Raw genomic sequence first — 17,858 nt, 5'->3', positions numbered from 1 at the left:
AGGCTTTCCATGGGGCGGCCCACCAGCTTTTGACCAAGTCAAACGGGCCGACCTTTTCACAGGAATGGGCCTCTGTTGGGCCGTGCCACGTGTCGACGTATCATAGGCGCCTTCCGTCCAATGAGTGGTTGACATCTGTCCCAACGATGAGCATACACGTGTTTCCTCTAGCCAATGATGATTTTACACGTGGAAAATCCCCATTGGTCGGGGCTGTTAACGGGTTATCAGATCCAAAACCCAACCCAATAGCTTAACGGCGTTCCGTTACGGTGGATGCCACGTGTCGATCACCCTTGACGAAGGCACTTCTATGACGCGCGATTTATCGTCATGGAAGTGGACACTTTCGTGATGATAATTTTGGTAATGTCATGGAACACTTGTACTACAGCACAGGTATGACTATCTTGATTCTGTCATAAATTTGTCATGGATGTACATGCATGACAACAAAAGCGACCTACTGTGACAAATACGTATCATCACGAAAGTGTATTTTTTTGTAGTGTAGGCCGCTGAGGGTATGCCTTTGTGGATCCATATGGAATTACAGCCTCCGACTGATTTGGGTATCCGGACCCTGATGGTCGTGCAAAAATCATCATACCTTTGCTGTCAGTCTAACCCTTTAACGGTCATGATTTTCTTTGTGAGGATACCTTACTGGAATAACTTGGCCACACCTGTTGTTGATTCTTCGTATGACCAGGGACATGATTAGTGCAATATTTTTGATATTATTCCTTGTGCCTGTTTTCTGACCTGGGTCCGCTCACATATGACATATACCGGGGTTTGTAGCTGTATGGAGCTCATTGTTGAGGCCAATCATACAAGAAGGTGACAAGGTTTTAGGACATCTCCTTTGTGCGAATAATGACCTTGATGACCATTTTCAAGATTATTGATTCTGTGATGTCATCCCCAGATCTTATCGATTCTTGTAATTCATGAGATGTATCTCTGCTTATTTTCCCTTGTGGGACTCGTGAGGTTGTGTGATCCTTACTTTCCTTAGGTATATCTGCTGGATCCTTGTTGCATCTCATATGAGTGACTGATATGACTAGGGATGCATGCTCACCATATATAATAATCATATGCGACGAAACACTTGATTCTTGAACGGTACTGCCATACATTGGCAACTTATCATATAAACCTCTGACGACGGTGTATTAGTATGATACTGAAGCAGACTGAATGACTTACGAGAGAAGCCATCCGAGTAGCTTGCTGAGGAAGACTTGTTAACTTCTGCTCATATCTTTTGTCTGGGTATCGTGAAGAAAAAAACTCTATAGCTTACACATGAAGCTTGGTCTGATTATTGTGTCAGAGAAGCCTGAGTTCCGTACTTGAGAAGCTTCCCCTCGGGTTTGCTAGTTGAAAAAATTCATTTTCATCTGTCAGAAGCTTTTACCGAGGTATCTTGGACCGAAAATTGTTCACATATCATGTTGAGGAAAATTGAGGAGCCTTGCATCATAAATTTCTTCCGATATATAACGTGTGGAAGAAGACTGAGTTTCTTACATTCAAAGCTTCATACTAATATGCAGACTGAAATCTACACACACACCCATAATATTTTGTGGTTGATTATTTGCATGAGAAAATTTGTTTGACTGTCCTCCTTGAGCATATCACATTCTCACTTTATTTCAGATGAAAACATATTCCAAGCATCATGTATTGTTGAGCCAAAAGTTTGTATATGATCCATACCTTTGACTGGAGATATACCGTTGATCTTGTACCTGACTTGTCTTGCTGCTGACTTGATCATTACTGATGTGAGGATTTTGTACTGATGTAGACTTGAGTTAACAGTACTGTTGTGAGGAGTGCACACTAATGCAAAATTAATTTTCAGCCTCAACATCAGATATTCCCCATTTCACTGCAATCGGCTGAGAGTTCCATTCTGATTGGCTGAGTTTCCAAATATTTGAACTCCTTGCTGATTCTTAGGGTCCGGTGTCAGTTGATGAGCAACTCTTTATAGAGGAAAAATAATGTAAAACCGGGGCCCAAAAAGAAAGAAGCAAAAGAGAAGTCAACTAAACAAAAGCACACAACAACAATCAATTCACACACAATCAAGTCACATAGTACTGCTAGTCACACAATATGTAGGCCTACTTAAGCACACAAATCTCATGGGATCTCCGGTTCTACGATCTAGCATGCTGTGACGATGTGCACGAGGATGAATAAATGTGTGGAAGAATTGGTGTAAACAGCGCTACACCAAGTGGTAGCTTAGCCAGGTAGCAACCTGGACTAGCTCGGAGGCGAGGACGCACTCGGTAATCATGTAGTGGGACACGAAGGTCGCAACCACATTAATATCAAGTGGACGAAAAGAGATCCACACTCGTCCAAGAAATAGGATAGCGGGGTAAAATGAGGCTGCTGACATTGCCCTTTCTTGAAAACTAAGGTCATTAAGGGTTGCCGACATGACAAAAATGAAAGAGCGATTCGGGATAGAAGCATGTCCATCACCGAAACGATAGTCGGGGCTGAAAGGAGGATATCGGCGAGATACCTGAGCACCATTTTTGCAAACAGTGTCGGGATCACTTGGCATCACTCTACTCGGACAGAAATGACACCAATTACCGAAGAACGAGCAAGAAAAGAAAACTGGAGAAATGCAAAGGCTGGGCTGTAGTGGATCCGAACCGATACCAGCTACACTTACCAGACAAACCATTAGCAACAACTACTAAGGCTATATGCATGCTATGCAACAAACAAATGCAGCAACCAAATGCGATAAACAAGCTACACTTTAAACTACTTATTTCCACCGGTTTCTACCGCTCGCGCTGACTAGGGTGTCCTACAGCGAGACCTGCTTTGATACCAAGCATGTGGCACCTTGGCTCAGAGAAACCGGAATGCCCCGTATTCCAGCCCAGAGATCGAGGAGAAGACTTCTGGAATACGACACTGCTTAGCATATAACAAACCAGATTTCTATTATTACACGAATATGAATACAAGGTCTCCTATATTACAATGAATAACATCGGCACGACGACACTACGCCATCCTCATTTGCTCTATGCAAGAAGCAGAACAAGTCGAGGCACCGGAACAACTACTGGCACCGGAACAACGACGAGGTGGTGAACTCCACTCCATAGGGACTCTGGCTGGAACGCTTATCCTAGCTCGCACGAACGGAAACCATGACAAGCAATCAAGCAATCACGACATGACCTGCAAACTTGCATGACATGCCAGGTTAGTACATTGAATATACTTGGAAGCTCACAATAACCAGAAGCATTCAAGACAAACAACAGCATGGCAATTACAGGTTAAGCAGGAATTATCATGAGATCATTAGGATAACATGGCATGAACAACATGAACATGATGCAGCTAGAACAATATGAGCATGGCATGAACATATAAATCTGACGATACTAGCATGCAACATGATGACACTATATGCACCACTTATTCTGCTCAGGTAACCTCATAACCATCACATGCATCACTTACCAACCTCAGACATCACAAGATCATCTCAGTATCAAATCGAGCTTGGTATAAACAATACCGTAGTAATCATTAAATGACCACAAGGAGCTTGATCTTTCCCCATGATTCTCGCACAATATCACGAATATCCAACAATTCGGTATCTTCGATACCACGGTGATCATTCACGGATCACAAACAGAACCACTCTGGGCTCAACGGGTTACCTCGTAACCAAACGGTGATCATTTCACGATCACCACCAATCTCTTTCTCATCATCGAACCAGGGTTGTTATTAAGCAAGTTATTATTATTACTGTTACTATTAACCCATAGTGTGACCGACACGAACTGGGCCCTTATCCGTGGGCATGGCTATCGATAGATCTAATATACACTCTGTAGAGGTTAGCACACTGTACCCACACCACGGAACCCATGGCCTCGCACTCCCATTCAGGTGGACCAACGGCGTTCCGACCAAACTGATCTACTGCCATGACACTCTCCCGGCCACTTCGACCAACTCCCCTTTGGGCTAAGCCATGGGTGTCCCCATTCCTAGCAAAGGCACCAATGGCCACCGTCGTGGCAAAACATAAACGGTCCCAAACGGGGACAAAAGCGTGCAAAACAACTCGGGCACACAAGGCTTATGCCGTCCTACCCGACCAAGGTAGCACCCGCACATAACCTTCCCTCGTTGGAGGCACCGGCGAAAGGCATGACAATAGACCAACTTAGGACCTTCCCGTCAGGTAAGCATGGTTGCACTGGTCAGCTCGATATGGTGGCACCATGACTCAGCCAACAGTTTTTCAAGTTCAATTTAATCCGGTTAAACTTGAATGCAATATGCTGAGCCATGATAAAATAATATGATGCAATTACAATGCATGAGCATGATATCAACATAAGCACGGAGTGCAACATAACTATCCACCATATCAGCAATGGATCATATCCAACTGAGCATAGCATAATGACAAGCATGAATCACAAGTACAACACTACTCATAGCATAACTTGACCACTAGCATCAACCATAAATACCATGCAAGAACTCATCAATAACATTACCGAGTAAACAGTTAACCAACTAACAGCAAAGGAACAATGCATATTACAGGTACTCGGTAATCGATGGGAGTCATGTCTCGAAGAACATGACCAACCCAACATGTACTACTATCAAGCATGACCAATATGAAAGTAATACTAGCAGGTAGAACATGATAACAGTGTGCAAGAAACATAGCATGACGGTAATCACCGATCCATAAACCTAACCGAAATAACGACCGCAGAAGCAAAACAACCATACAATTATTAAGGGATTCAAGTTGAAGACCAATGCTACTGCATGGCTATCATGCAAATAGTGGTTGTGGCTTGCCTGGGAATGAAGAATGCACCGGGGAGATGTGCGGAACGATCGTGGAACAAATCGCCGAAAAAGTTCTCTCTCCGAGGGGGCTGATTAGGGGCAAGTGCCAAAAGGTCATATTTCACAGTGTCAAACATTAGTGAAAATGAACCAACAGAACGGGCTCGACGAAACAAAGACGTGGGCTTTGGATTCACCTTAAACGAAGTTAGGATCAAAAAGATATAGCACGACGAAGTTTAGGGACCAATATGTAAAAATAACCCTACAAACAGGCCCTGAGCTAAAAAACAGAAAGTGCATTTTAGGAAATACGCTTTCGGGACAGTGAAGACATATTCCAGGCCGAAGCCACAGAACGTTATGCTTTCACTGAAACGGAAGCGTAAACCAGAGAATACGCTTCCACTTATCCATGTGGACTGTGGCGGGGCCGGGTTGGGGTCGCTGACGTGCGGGTCCCGTGGGGTGGGGCCCGTCACTTATCCACGTCGGTCGACCAGGTCAACACGCGCAGAGGCGGGGCCGGCTCCTGGGTGGCTGACTGGTGGCGTCGGGGAAAGACACGGGGCCCGCCTGGCTCCTGTCTTCTTCCTCCTCTCGCTGGCCCGACCGAACCAGGGGACGGGTTAGGCGAGGAGCGACGCCGGCGATGGCCCGTCTAGCTCCGGCTATCCCCGATCGAACAGGAGGCACTGACGGACTCGGGTGGCTGCGCAGCGCTCATCCAGAGGAAGGAACGGCGCCGGGGAAGAGTGGGGAGGCGGCGATGCTACCTCTTGAGCACTGCTTTGGTTTTTCCCTTGAAGAGGAAAGGGTGATGCAGTAAAGCAGCGTAAGTATTTCCCTCAGTTTTTGAGAACCAAGGTATCAATCCAGTAGGAGACCACGTGTGAGTCACCTCGTACCTACACAAACAAATAAGAATCTCGCAACCAACGCGATAAAGGGGTTGTCAATCCCTTCACACCCACTTGCAAGAGTGAGATCTGATAGAGATAATAATAATAAGATAAATATTTTTGGTATTTTTATGATATAAATTGAAAGTAAAGATTGCAAAATAAAATAGATTGGAAACTTGTATGATGGAAAATAGACCCGGGGGCCATAGGTTACACTAGTGGCTTCTCTCAAGATAGCATAAGTATTACGGTGGGTCAACAAATTACTGTCGAGCAATTGATAGAAAAGTGAATAATTATGAGAATATCTAAGCATGATCATGTATATAGGCATCACGTCCGTGACAAGTAGACTGACTCCTGCCTGCATCTACTACTATTACTCCATACATCGACCGCTATCCAGGATGCATCTAGAGTATTTAATTCATAAGAACAGAGTAATGCCTTAAGCAAGATGACATGATGTAGAGGGATAAACTCATGCAATATGATATAAACCCCATATTTTTATCCTCGATGGCAACAATACAATATGTGTCGTTTCCCCCACTGTCACTGGGATCGAGCACCGCAAGATTGAACCCAAAGCTAAGCACTTCTCCCATTGCAAGAAAGATCAATCTAGTAGGCCAAACCAAACTGATAATTCAAAGAGACTTGCAAATATAAACCAATCATACATAAAAGAATTCAGAGAAGAATCAAATATTGTTCATAGATAATCTGGATCATAAACCCACAATTCATCGGATCTCAACAAACACACCACAAAAGAAGATTACATCGAATAGATCTCCAAGAGAATCGAGGAGAACTTTGTATTGAGATCCAAAGAGAGAGAAGAAGCCGTCTAGCTACTAGCTATAGACCTAAAGGTCTGAAGTAAACTACTCACACATCACCGGAGAGGCCATGTAGTTGATGTAGAGGCCCGCCGTGATCAATTCCCCCTCCGGCGGAGCTCCGGAAAAGGCCCTGATATGTCTCCAATGTATCTATTATTTTTTTATTGTTAAATGCTATTATATTGTCTGTTTTGGATGTTTATGGGCTTTATTATACACTTTTATACTATTTTTGGGACTAACCTATTAACCGGAGGCCCAACCCAAACTGCTGTTTTCTTGCCTATCTCAGTGTTTCGAAGAAAAGGAATATCAAACGGATTCAAAACGGAATGAAACCTTCGGGAGAGTTATTTTTGGAACAGAAGCAATCCAGGAGACTTGGAGTATATGTCAGGCAATCAACGAGGCTGCCACGAGGCAGGGGGCGCGCCCACCCCCTAGGTGCGCCCTCCACCCTCGTGGGCCCCTCGTTGCTCCACCAACGTACTTCTTCCTCCTATATATATCAATATACCCTGAAAACGTCAAGGAGGAGAATAGATCGGGAGTTCCGCCGTCAGAAGCCTTTGTAGCCACCGAAAACCAATCTAGACCCGTTTCAGCACCCTGCCGAAGGGGGGGATCCCTCTCCGGTGGGCATCTTCATCATCCCGGCGCTCTCCATGACGAGGAGGGAATAGTCCACCCTCAGGACTGAGGGTATGTACCAGTAGCTATGTGTTTGATCTCTCTCTCTCATGTTCTTGAGGTGGAATGATCTTGATGTATCGTGAGCTTTGCTATTATATTTGGATCTTATGATGTTTCTCCCCCTCAACTCTATTGTGATGAATTGAGTTTTCCCTTTGAAATTATCTTATAAGATTGAGTCTTTAAGGATTTGAGAACACTTGATGTATGTCTTGCATGTGCTTATCTGTGGTGACAATGGGATATCACGTGATCCACTTGATGTATGTTTTGGTGATCAACTTGCGAGCTCCGTGACCTCGTGAACTTATGCATAGGGGTTGTCACACGTTTTCGTCTTGACTCTCCAGTAGAAACTTTGGGGCACTCTTCGAAGTTCTTTGTGTTGGTTGAATAGATGAATCTGAGATTGTGTGAGGCATATCGTATAATCATACCCACAGATACTTGAGGTGACATTGGAGTATCTAGGTGACATTAGGGTTTTGGTTGATTTGTGTCTTAAGGTGTTATTCTAGTACGAACTCTATGATAGATTGAACGGAAATAATAGCTTCGTGTTATTTTACTACGGGCTCTTGAATAGATCGATCAGAAAGGATAACTTTGAGGTGGTTTCGTACCCTACAATAATCTCTTCGTTTGTTCTCCACTATTAGTGACTTTGGAGTGACTCTTTGTTGCATGTTGAGGGATAGTTATATGATCCAATTATGTTATTATTGTTGAGAGGACTTGCACTAGTGAAAGTATGAACCCTAGGCCTTGTTTCAACGCATTGAAATACCGTTTGTGCCCACTTTTATCATTAGTTACCTTGCTATTTTTATATTTTCAGATTACAAAAACCTATATCTACTATCCATATTGCACCTGTATCACCATCTCTTCGCCGAACTAGTGCACCTATAAAATTTACCATTGTATTGGGTGTCTTGGGGACACAAGAGACTCTTTGTTATTTGGTTGCAGGGTTGCTGAAGAGAGACCATCTTCATCCTATGCCTCCCACGGATTGATAAACCTTAGGTCATCCACTTGAGGGAAATTTGCTACTGTCCTACAAACCTCTGCACTTGGAGGCCCAACAACGTCTACAAGAAGAAGGTTGTGTAGTAGACATCAAGCTCTTTTCTGGCGCCGTTGCCAGGGAGGTTAGCGCTTGAAGGTATATCTTTTGATCTTGCAATCGAATCATTTTGTTTCTTGTTTTATCACTAGTTTAGTTTATAAAAGAAAACTGAAAAATGGAATTAAGGGTACCTCATATGCTTCATCTTTTTAATATCTTTCATGAAAATAAGGATTCCGATAATTGTGCTCAAGTGCTAGAAGAAGAATGCATTAGAATGTTTGGCACTAAATATTTGAATGATGAGCATGATTGCAATGTTGTTAGTATGAATTCCTTGAATATCCACAATGCAAATGATAGGCAAAGCCACAAGCTTGGGGAAGCTATGTTTGATGAAGATGGTATTTTTTGTCCCCCGAGTTTTGATGAGCAAATTTATTATGATGAAAGCACACCTCCTATTTATGATGATGAAAGTGGATTTCGAGAGGTCATGGCTTTATTTAGTGATGAATCCACTATATCGGAAGAGGTTCCAATTGATTATGAGAACAAAGTTGCTATTTATGATGATTATTGTGATTACATGTATGCTATGAAGAATAATGATAACCATGAAACTTGTCATCATGATTTTAGTTTTCAATTGGATTATGCCTCACATGATAGTTATTTCGTTGAGTTTGCTCCCACTACTATTGATGAGAAGAAATTTGCTTATGTGGAGAGTAATAAAAATTCTATGCTTGTAGATCATGAGAAGAATGCCCTATGTGATGGTTATATTGTTGAATTTATTCATGATGCTACTGAAATTTATTATGATGGAGGAATATATGCTTGTAGGAGTTGCAATAATATCAAGTTTCCTCTCTATGTGCTTAAAGTTTTGAAGTTATGCTTGTTTTACCTTCCTATGCAAGTTGATTCTTCTTCCCACAAGTTGTTTGCTCACAAAATCCCTATGCATAGGAAGTGGGTTAGACTTAGATGTGCTAGTCATATTCTTCATGATGCTCTCTTTATGTTTCAATTCTTATCTTTTATGTGAGCATCATTGAAATCATCATGCCTAGCTAGGGGCGTTAAACGATATCGCTTGTTGGGAGGCAACCCAATTTTATTTTTGTTCTTTGCTTTTTGCTCCTGTTTAGTAATAAATAATTCATCTAACCTCTGTTTAGATGTGGTTTTATGCTTTTAATTAGTGTTTGTGCCAAGTAGCCTTTGGGAAGACTTGGGGAAAGTTTTTGTGATTTCGCTAATGGAGCTCACGAGATTTTCTATTTTGAGTTTTGTGTTGTGAAGTTTTCAAGTTTTGGGTAAAGATTTGATGGATTATGGAACAAGGGGTGGCAAGAGCCTAAGCTTGGGGATGCCCATGGCACCCCAAGGTAAAGTTCAAGAAACCAAAAAGCCTAAGCTTGGGGATGCCCCGGAAGGCATCCCCTCTTTCGTCTCCATCTATCGGTAACTTTACTTGGAGCTATATTTTTATTCACCACATGATATGTGTTTTGCTTGGAGCGTCTTGTATGATTTGATTCTTTGCTTTTTATTTTACCACAATCATCCTTGCTGTACACACCTTTTGAGAGAGACTCACATGATTTGAAATTTATTAGAATACTCTATGTGATGCCCTCGATTCAATCGTACACTAATCATACACGCAAGTGTGTACGATCAAGATCAAGGACTCACGGGAAGAGATCACATCACAACTCTAGACACAAATTTAAAATAATACAAGCTTTATATTACACGCCAGGGGCCTCGAGGGCTCAAATACGTAAGCTCGAATACACAAGAATCAGCGGAAGCAACAATATCTGAGTACAAACATAAGTTAAACAAGTTTGCCTTAAGAAGACTAGCACAAAAACAACATTGATCGAAAAGGCAAGGCCTCCTTCCTGGGAGCCTCCTAACTACTCCAAGTCGTCAGCGGCCGTCACGTAGTAGTAGGCACCCTCGGGGTAGCAGTAGTCTTCAGTGGCGTCGTCTGGCTCCTGGGATCCGTCATCTGGTCGCAATAATCGGGTATGGGGGAAAAGAGGTAGCAAAGCAGCCGTGAGTACTCATCCATAGTACTCGCAAGACTTACATCAGATCTAAACTAAGTATGCATCTATATCAAAGGAAATGGGCTGTATCTGTGGACTAAACTACAGAATGCCAGAAAGAAGGGGAAAGCCTAGCCTATAGAAGACTAGAATCTTGAAGCATCTTCAATGCATCTTGCAGCATATAGAAGAGTACAGGTCAACATAATGTCAAGTAGTAGAGTTATCAACCTGGCCAGAGATCCTTTCTCGACTCCCTGCAGAAAGCAATCCCAGAGCCATACTATCCATTTCTCATCTCCATGTCTCATATCCATTTCTTATCTCAAGTATGAAGTTCTAGTTGTATTGATCGGGATACAACTTCAAGTGTCCGTTACCGTAGGACAGGCTATCGATAGATGTATTCTTCCCTGCAGGGGTGCACCAACTTACCCACCACGCTCGATTAACTCCGGCCGGACACACTTTCCTGGGTCATGCCCGGCCTCGGCCAAACAATACGCCGCAACCCGACCTAGGCTTAATAGAGAGGTCAAGCACGCCAGACTAAACCTATGCCCCCAGGGGTCATGGGCTATCGCCCCGGGAACTCTTGCACGTTGCGTGGGCGGCCAGTGAGTAGACCTAGCTACCTCCTTCAAAAAGGCAGGTGCTTACGCAGTCCAACCCGGCGCGCGCCGCTCAGTCGCTGACGTCTATTAAGCTTTGGCTGATGTATACGACGCAGAACGCCCATACTACGCCCACGTGATGGTTAGTGCTATCAGGCCAGAGGCCCCTCAGATCAAATATCAAATCGTAGTGGATTAGGAACGCGCGGTAACAAGCACAGACTCACGAAAGATGTGACCCCGCCGCCCCGTCTCGAGTACTTGCGGCAAGGGCTAAGAATGCCCGACCACGCCTCATAAGTATCTCGCAGGCACCTTCCAGGTCAACCCGACTCCACATCACTCACTATTAAGCTCGCGCGGGTACCCCTTGGGGCCGACCCGTCTTTAGTAACATGATTCAATGTAAAGTCATAGTAACCATAGTAACTGTGTGTCTAACACCAAGGGGAAAACCCGAGGAATCACCCTCGGTGAATTCCACTCGATGTTATCATCAAGGTGAACGTAAGAGGATCCACCCTGAGGTTCACATTTGAGGGGTTGCACGACAGAGCCGTAACGGAAGTGGTTAAGGAGGAAATCACCCTCGATGACCACGACCGAATAGCTACACTACAGGGTAACATCAGAAGTGCTAATGAGGTCTCACCCCCGGCACTCGATAGTAACCCAGTAGTGTCGAGCAACAAAGGGAAAGTGATGTGCGGTGTCGGGGCCTGGTCTTCGATCCCGTTGATCAGGTCTTCGATGATGAAGCAGGGGCAACAAGGACAAGGTGGGGGTCACTGATGGATCGCTAACCAACCTATACTAAGCAGTTTAGGATAAGCAGGTAAGGTACAACAACAGATACAAAAGCAGGCTATGCATCAGAATAGGAGTAAACAATTACAGCGGCAAAATCTAATGCAAGCATGAGAGAATGGAATGGGCGGTATTACAATGATCAAAGGGGGGCTTGCCTGGAAGCTCCGCTGAAAGGGAAGAAGGGGTCGTCGTCGACGTAGTCAATCACAGTGGCATCAACAACGGTCTCGGGGTATAACGGAGAGAAGAGGGGGGAGAAACAGTAAATACATAGCAAGCAAGAGCATAACAGGACAACATGCAGAGCTAGACGTGTTCTAACGCGGTGCTACACAATACTGACGAAGGGGGGAAACATCCGGAAAAGTTTTTCCGAAGTTTGGCATTTTCAGATAGATGAAACGGAGGGGGAAAGTTGCATGTTCGCTATGCTAGGGATGTGTGGAGGACGAACGGACCACGTATAAGGATTCACCTCGTCGTTCTAAGCAAATTCCATGTAGAAAACTTTTTCATCCGAGTCATGGATTATTTCCTATGATTTTCCAAAGTTTTAGCAATATTCTGCAATAAAAAAGTAAATCAAAAATAATGAGTAAAAGCTAGGTGCACCCAGATCTGTGTACACAGAAGTGTACCAGAGAGTGACATGTGGGTCCAGAGGGTCCCAGTTGACCAGTCAAAGTTTGACTGGTCAACAGGGGATGGGGTCCCACTGTCATAGACTAGGCTTAATTAATTAATTCTAGTTTTAACTAATCTAGTGATTAGGCTAATTAAGTAATTATTTTAATTAAACAAATTAATTAAGTTAATTATATATTTACTATTTAATATAAATATATATATATATTTTTTAAAAATCTTTTTTTGTTTTTCCTTTTTACAAAAAAAGGGCGTGGGGCCCCACTGGGCAGCGACCCAAAGGCCAGGGGCTGGGAGCGCTCGCCCTGCCCGCGCACGTCCAGTGGACGACGAGGCGAGGCCATGGCCGGCCGCAGCCGGCCGGAGCAGGAGGGTGGGAGTGAGGCGAGGATGCGCGCGCACGCGGTGTGGCCGGGCGGGGAGGGACTGGAGCGCGGGGGGAGACAAGGGCGCGGTGGATGCGGTCGCCGGGCTCGGGGGCGGAGTGGCGCGCAGCGGCGGCAGGGGCGTGGCGCCGTAAGCGGAGCAGCGTGGGCGGCGGGATGAGGAGCAGCGGGCAAGAGGGGCGCGGCCCGAGCGGCGGCTAGCGCCGGGCGCGGCGGGGAGCAGTACGGGGCGGGCAGGTGCGGCCAAACGCGGCCCAAGGCGACGCAGGTCGCGCGGGCGCTGCGAGCTTCGGCAATGGCGCCAGCGGATGCAGGCACCAGCGGCAGCAGAGCAGCAGGCTACGAGCGCACGCGGGGGTCGACTAGGCGCTGCGGGACGCGGTCAGGACGCGACAGGGGAGCCCGGGGCGCAACCGACGGTTGGTGAGCGTGAGATCGACGGTAGTGGCTTACAGCGGCCTACGGAATGGATTCGAGAGGGGGAGGAGGGGAATCGAACAGGGGCTCACTGCCGTTACTGGGACGGCCCGAGGACGACTCGAGGTGGCCGAACGTGTTGCGCTCGTCGACGAGATGTGGCTGCCATGGCGGAGAAGACCGCGCGATGGCGAGGTAGCAGGCCGCCCGAGCTCCAACCGATAGGCGAGGGCGACGGAGACGACGATGGCGGAGCTCCTCGATGTTTTGGCGCGACGAATGGAGGCTGGTGGCCAAGGGATCGACGACGATGACGACGACCGCAAGCTCGGCCTCTTCCAGGTCGTCGAATATGAGCGAGGGAGAGGGGGATTTGGGGACTAGGGTTACTGTGAGAGAGAGGGAGCAGGAGGGGCTGCCCTTATCCGCGAGGGGGAGCCGCGGGATGCTCGACAGCGCGCTATTCGGCCGATGGACGGCGTGCACGCCCTGGCCTCCCTGCCTCTCACGAGAGGTTAGGGAAAGGCCAGTACAAAGGGGTCGGTCCACCCTGTAGTCACTAGAGGCCCGGTGGTACAGTGGGTCAGATCCCCTTTTTCCTTCTTCTTTCTCTGGCATTTCTTTCATGTTCTGCATTTTCTCTTGATAGTGAATGATTTTGTAAAATGTGAAACTTGCCACATAAATACATTGCAATATTTTGAGGTTGCACAAAAAGTTCCAAAGCATTGGGAATTGTTTAACTATTTTTTTCTAAGAAATTGAAAAGGTCATTTATTTGATGTTGATCCACTTCTTTGGTTGTTAGAGTAAATTTTTAAATAAAACAATGTTCTTTTAATTGCTTTGCGAATATTTGCAACATTGTGAACAATTTTGTTTTACTGCCAGAAGAAATAACCAATTAGTCTTTATTCTAAATTTGAAATTACCTTTGACTTTTACCTAGTGGCAATTTGGCTTGACTAACATGAGGACATGGCACCATTAAGAGGAGTTTACTGTAGCATGATACCCGGGGTGTTACACTCTATGTGCTTCACTTATATCTTTTGAGCCATATAGTTTTTGCTCTAGTGTTTCACTTATATCTTTTAGAGCAAGGAGGTGGTTTTATTTTATAGAAATAATTGATCTCTCATGCTTCACTTATATTATTTTGAGAGTCCTTTATAACAGCATGGAAATTTTCTTTTAGGAATAATATAAAAACTTTCATAGAAAGTGCATTCAATACTATGAGAAGTTTGATATTTGATAATTATTTTGAGATATGGAGATGGTGATATTAGAGTCATGCTAGTTGAGTAGTTGTGAATTTGAGAAATACTTGTGTTGAAGTTTGTGATTCCCGTAGCATGCACGTATGGTGAATCGTTATGTGACGAAGTCGGAGCATGGTTTATTTAGCGATGATCTTTTCCTACCAATCTATCCCCCTAGGAGCATGCGTGTAATACTTTGTTTCGATAACTAATAGATTTTTGCAATAAGTATGTGAGTTCTTTATGACTAATGTTGATTCCATGGATTATATGCACTCTCACCCTTCCACCATTGCTAGCCTCTGTAATACCGCGCACTTTTCACCGGTATCATACACCCACCATATACCTTCCTCAAAACAGCCACCATACCTACCTATTATGGCATTTCCATAGCCATTCTGAGATATATTGCCATGCAACTTTCCACCGTTCCGTTATTATGAACGCTTCATCATTGTCTTATTGCTTGCATGATCATGTAGTTGACATCGTATTTGTGGCAAAGCCACCGTTCATAATTCTTCATACATGTCACTCATGCATCATTGCACATCCCGGTACACCGCCGGAGGCATTCACAGAGAGTCATATTTTGTTCTAAGTATCGAGTTGTAATTCTTGAGTTGTAAGTAAATAAAGTGTGATGATCATCATTATTAGAGCATTGTCCGAAGTGAGGAAAGGATGATGGAGACTATGATTCACCCACAAGTCGGGATGAGACTCCGGATGAAAAAAGAGAAAGGCCATAAAAAAGGAGAAGGCCCAAAAAATGAGAGAAAAAGAGAGAAGGGACAATGCTACTATCCTTTTCCACACTTGTGCTTCAAAGTAGCACCATGATCTTAATGATAGAGAGTCTCCTACGATATCACTTTCATATACTAGTGGGAATTTTTCATTAGAGAACTTGGCTTGTATATTCCAATGATGGGCTTCCTCAAAATGCCCTAGGTCTTCATGAGCAAGCAAGTTGGATGCACACCCACTTAGTTTCTTTTGTTGAGATTTCATACGCTTATAGCTCTAGTGCGTCCGTTGCATGGCAATCCCTACTCACTCACATTGATATCTATTGATGGGCATCTCCATAGCCCGTTGATACTCCTAGTTGATGTGAGACTATCTTCTCCCTTTTTGTCTTCTCCACAGCCACCATTCTATTCCACCATAGTGCTATATCCATGGCTCACGCTCATATATTGCGTGAAGATTGAAAAAGTTTGAGAACATCAAAAGTATGAAACAATTGCTTGGCTTGTCATCGGGGTTGTGCATGATTTAAATATTTTGTGTGATGAAGATGGAGTATAGCCAGACTATATGATTTTGTAGGGATAACTTTCTTTGAACATGTTATTTTGAGAAGACATGATTACTTTGTTAGTATGCTTGAAGTATTATTATTTGTATGTCAATATTAAACTTTTGTCTTGAATCTTATGGATCTGAACATTCATGCCACAATAAAGAAAAATTACATTGAGAAATATGTTAGAAAGCATTCCACATCAAAAATTCTTTTTTATCATTTACCTACTCGAGGACGAGCAGGAATTAAGCTTGGGGATGCTTGATACATCTCCAACATATCTATAATTTTTTATTGTTCCATGCTATTATATTATCTGTTTTGGATGTTTATGGGCTTTATTATACACTTTTATACTATTTATGGGACTAACCTATTAACCGGAGGCCCAGCCCAAATTATTGTTTTCTTGCCTATTTCAGTTTTTCGAAGAAAAGGAATATCAAACGGAGTCCAAACGGAATGAAACCTTCAGGAGAGTTCTTTTCGGAACAGAAGCAATCCGGGAGACTTGGAGTATACGTCAGGCAATCAATGAGGCTGCCACGAGGCAGGGGGCGCGTGCTCCACCCTCGTGGGCCCCTCGTTGCTCCACCGACGTACTTCTTCCTCATATATATATATCAATATACCCTAAAAACATCAAGGAGGAGAATAGATTGGAAGTTCCGCCGCCAGAAGCCTCCGTAGCCACCGAAAACCAATCTAGACCCTTTCCGGCACCCTGCCGGAGGGGCAATCCCTCTCCGGTGGCCATCTTCATCATCCCAGCGCTCTCCATGACGAGGAGGGAGTAGTCCACCCTCGGGGCTGAGGGTATGTACCAGTAGCTATGTGTTTGATATCTCTCTCTCCACTAATAGGGAAAATGTTATACATAGAACTTTAGCAGTAGCGCTTGTTAAAAGAGCACGCTACTGCTAGAGAACACTAGCGCGTGCAAAATAAGTGCGCTGCAGATGGACATATATCAGTAGCGCGTCTCACCGAAAACTCGCTACTACTAAAATTCCAACCACTTAGATGATTGGCTACACATAGTAGTAGCGATCTCCCAAAAACCGCGCTACCGCTAATAAACTTATAGCAGCGCGTTATGCGTAAATCGCTACTGCTAAAGAAAAGAAAATAAACTGAAAAACGAATAGAGAAGTAAATGAAAATAAAAGAAATAGAAAAAGGAGAAAGGAAAAATATAAAATGTAAAGAAAAATAAATGAAAAGGGGGAAAATGATGAAGACGTAGCAGTAGTGCGCTCTCTGAAACGCGCTATAGCTAACTTAGCTATAGAGCATTTTCTGTAACGCGCTACCGTTACTTTTGACTTAACCAAAAATGGTTTCCCCCCGGCCACCACTTCTCCCCCAAATCGATCCCTCGCCCCACTTTGTCGCCGTCTCCCCCACTTCGCCGTCGCCCCCACTTCGCCGCCGTCTCCTGCCGCGTCGACGCCGCGCTCATCCTCACGGCCGCCGCCCGAGGCCACCCAGCCTCGCCGCCGCCGCCTCTCGGGCCGCCCTCGACCTCACCGTCGCCTCCCTCGACCACGCCGCCGCCGCCCCCGAGCCCGCCAGGACCGTCGCGTCCCGATCCTGAGCCCGCCCTCGCCGCCCCTACCTCCGTCGCCGAGCACCTCCCTGCCACCGTCTCTCCCCTCTCTGTAAGCCCCTCACCCATCCTTTTTAGTTAATAGATGTTAATGTTAAATAGTAGATAATGTTGATGTTTTTTAGTTAGGGTAATAATAGACGATGTTAAGTAGTAGATAATGTAGATGTTAATTAGTTCAGTAGAGTTTAGTTTTTGAATTGAATTTGTTTAACTAGATGTTAATTAGGGTAGTAGGGTTTAGTTTAGAGTAAAGTTTAGTTCAGTAGTTAACTAAATATAATCTATATTTGGTTTTTGAATTGAGTTTGAGAGAG

Source organism: Triticum urartu, chromosome 1, assembly GCF_003073215.2.
Source record: "Triticum urartu cultivar G1812 chromosome 1, Tu2.1, whole genome shotgun sequence".
Lineage (NCBI taxonomy): Eukaryota > Viridiplantae > Streptophyta > Magnoliopsida > Poales > Poaceae > Triticum > Triticum urartu.
Note: the sequence above shows the minus strand (reverse complement) of the source record.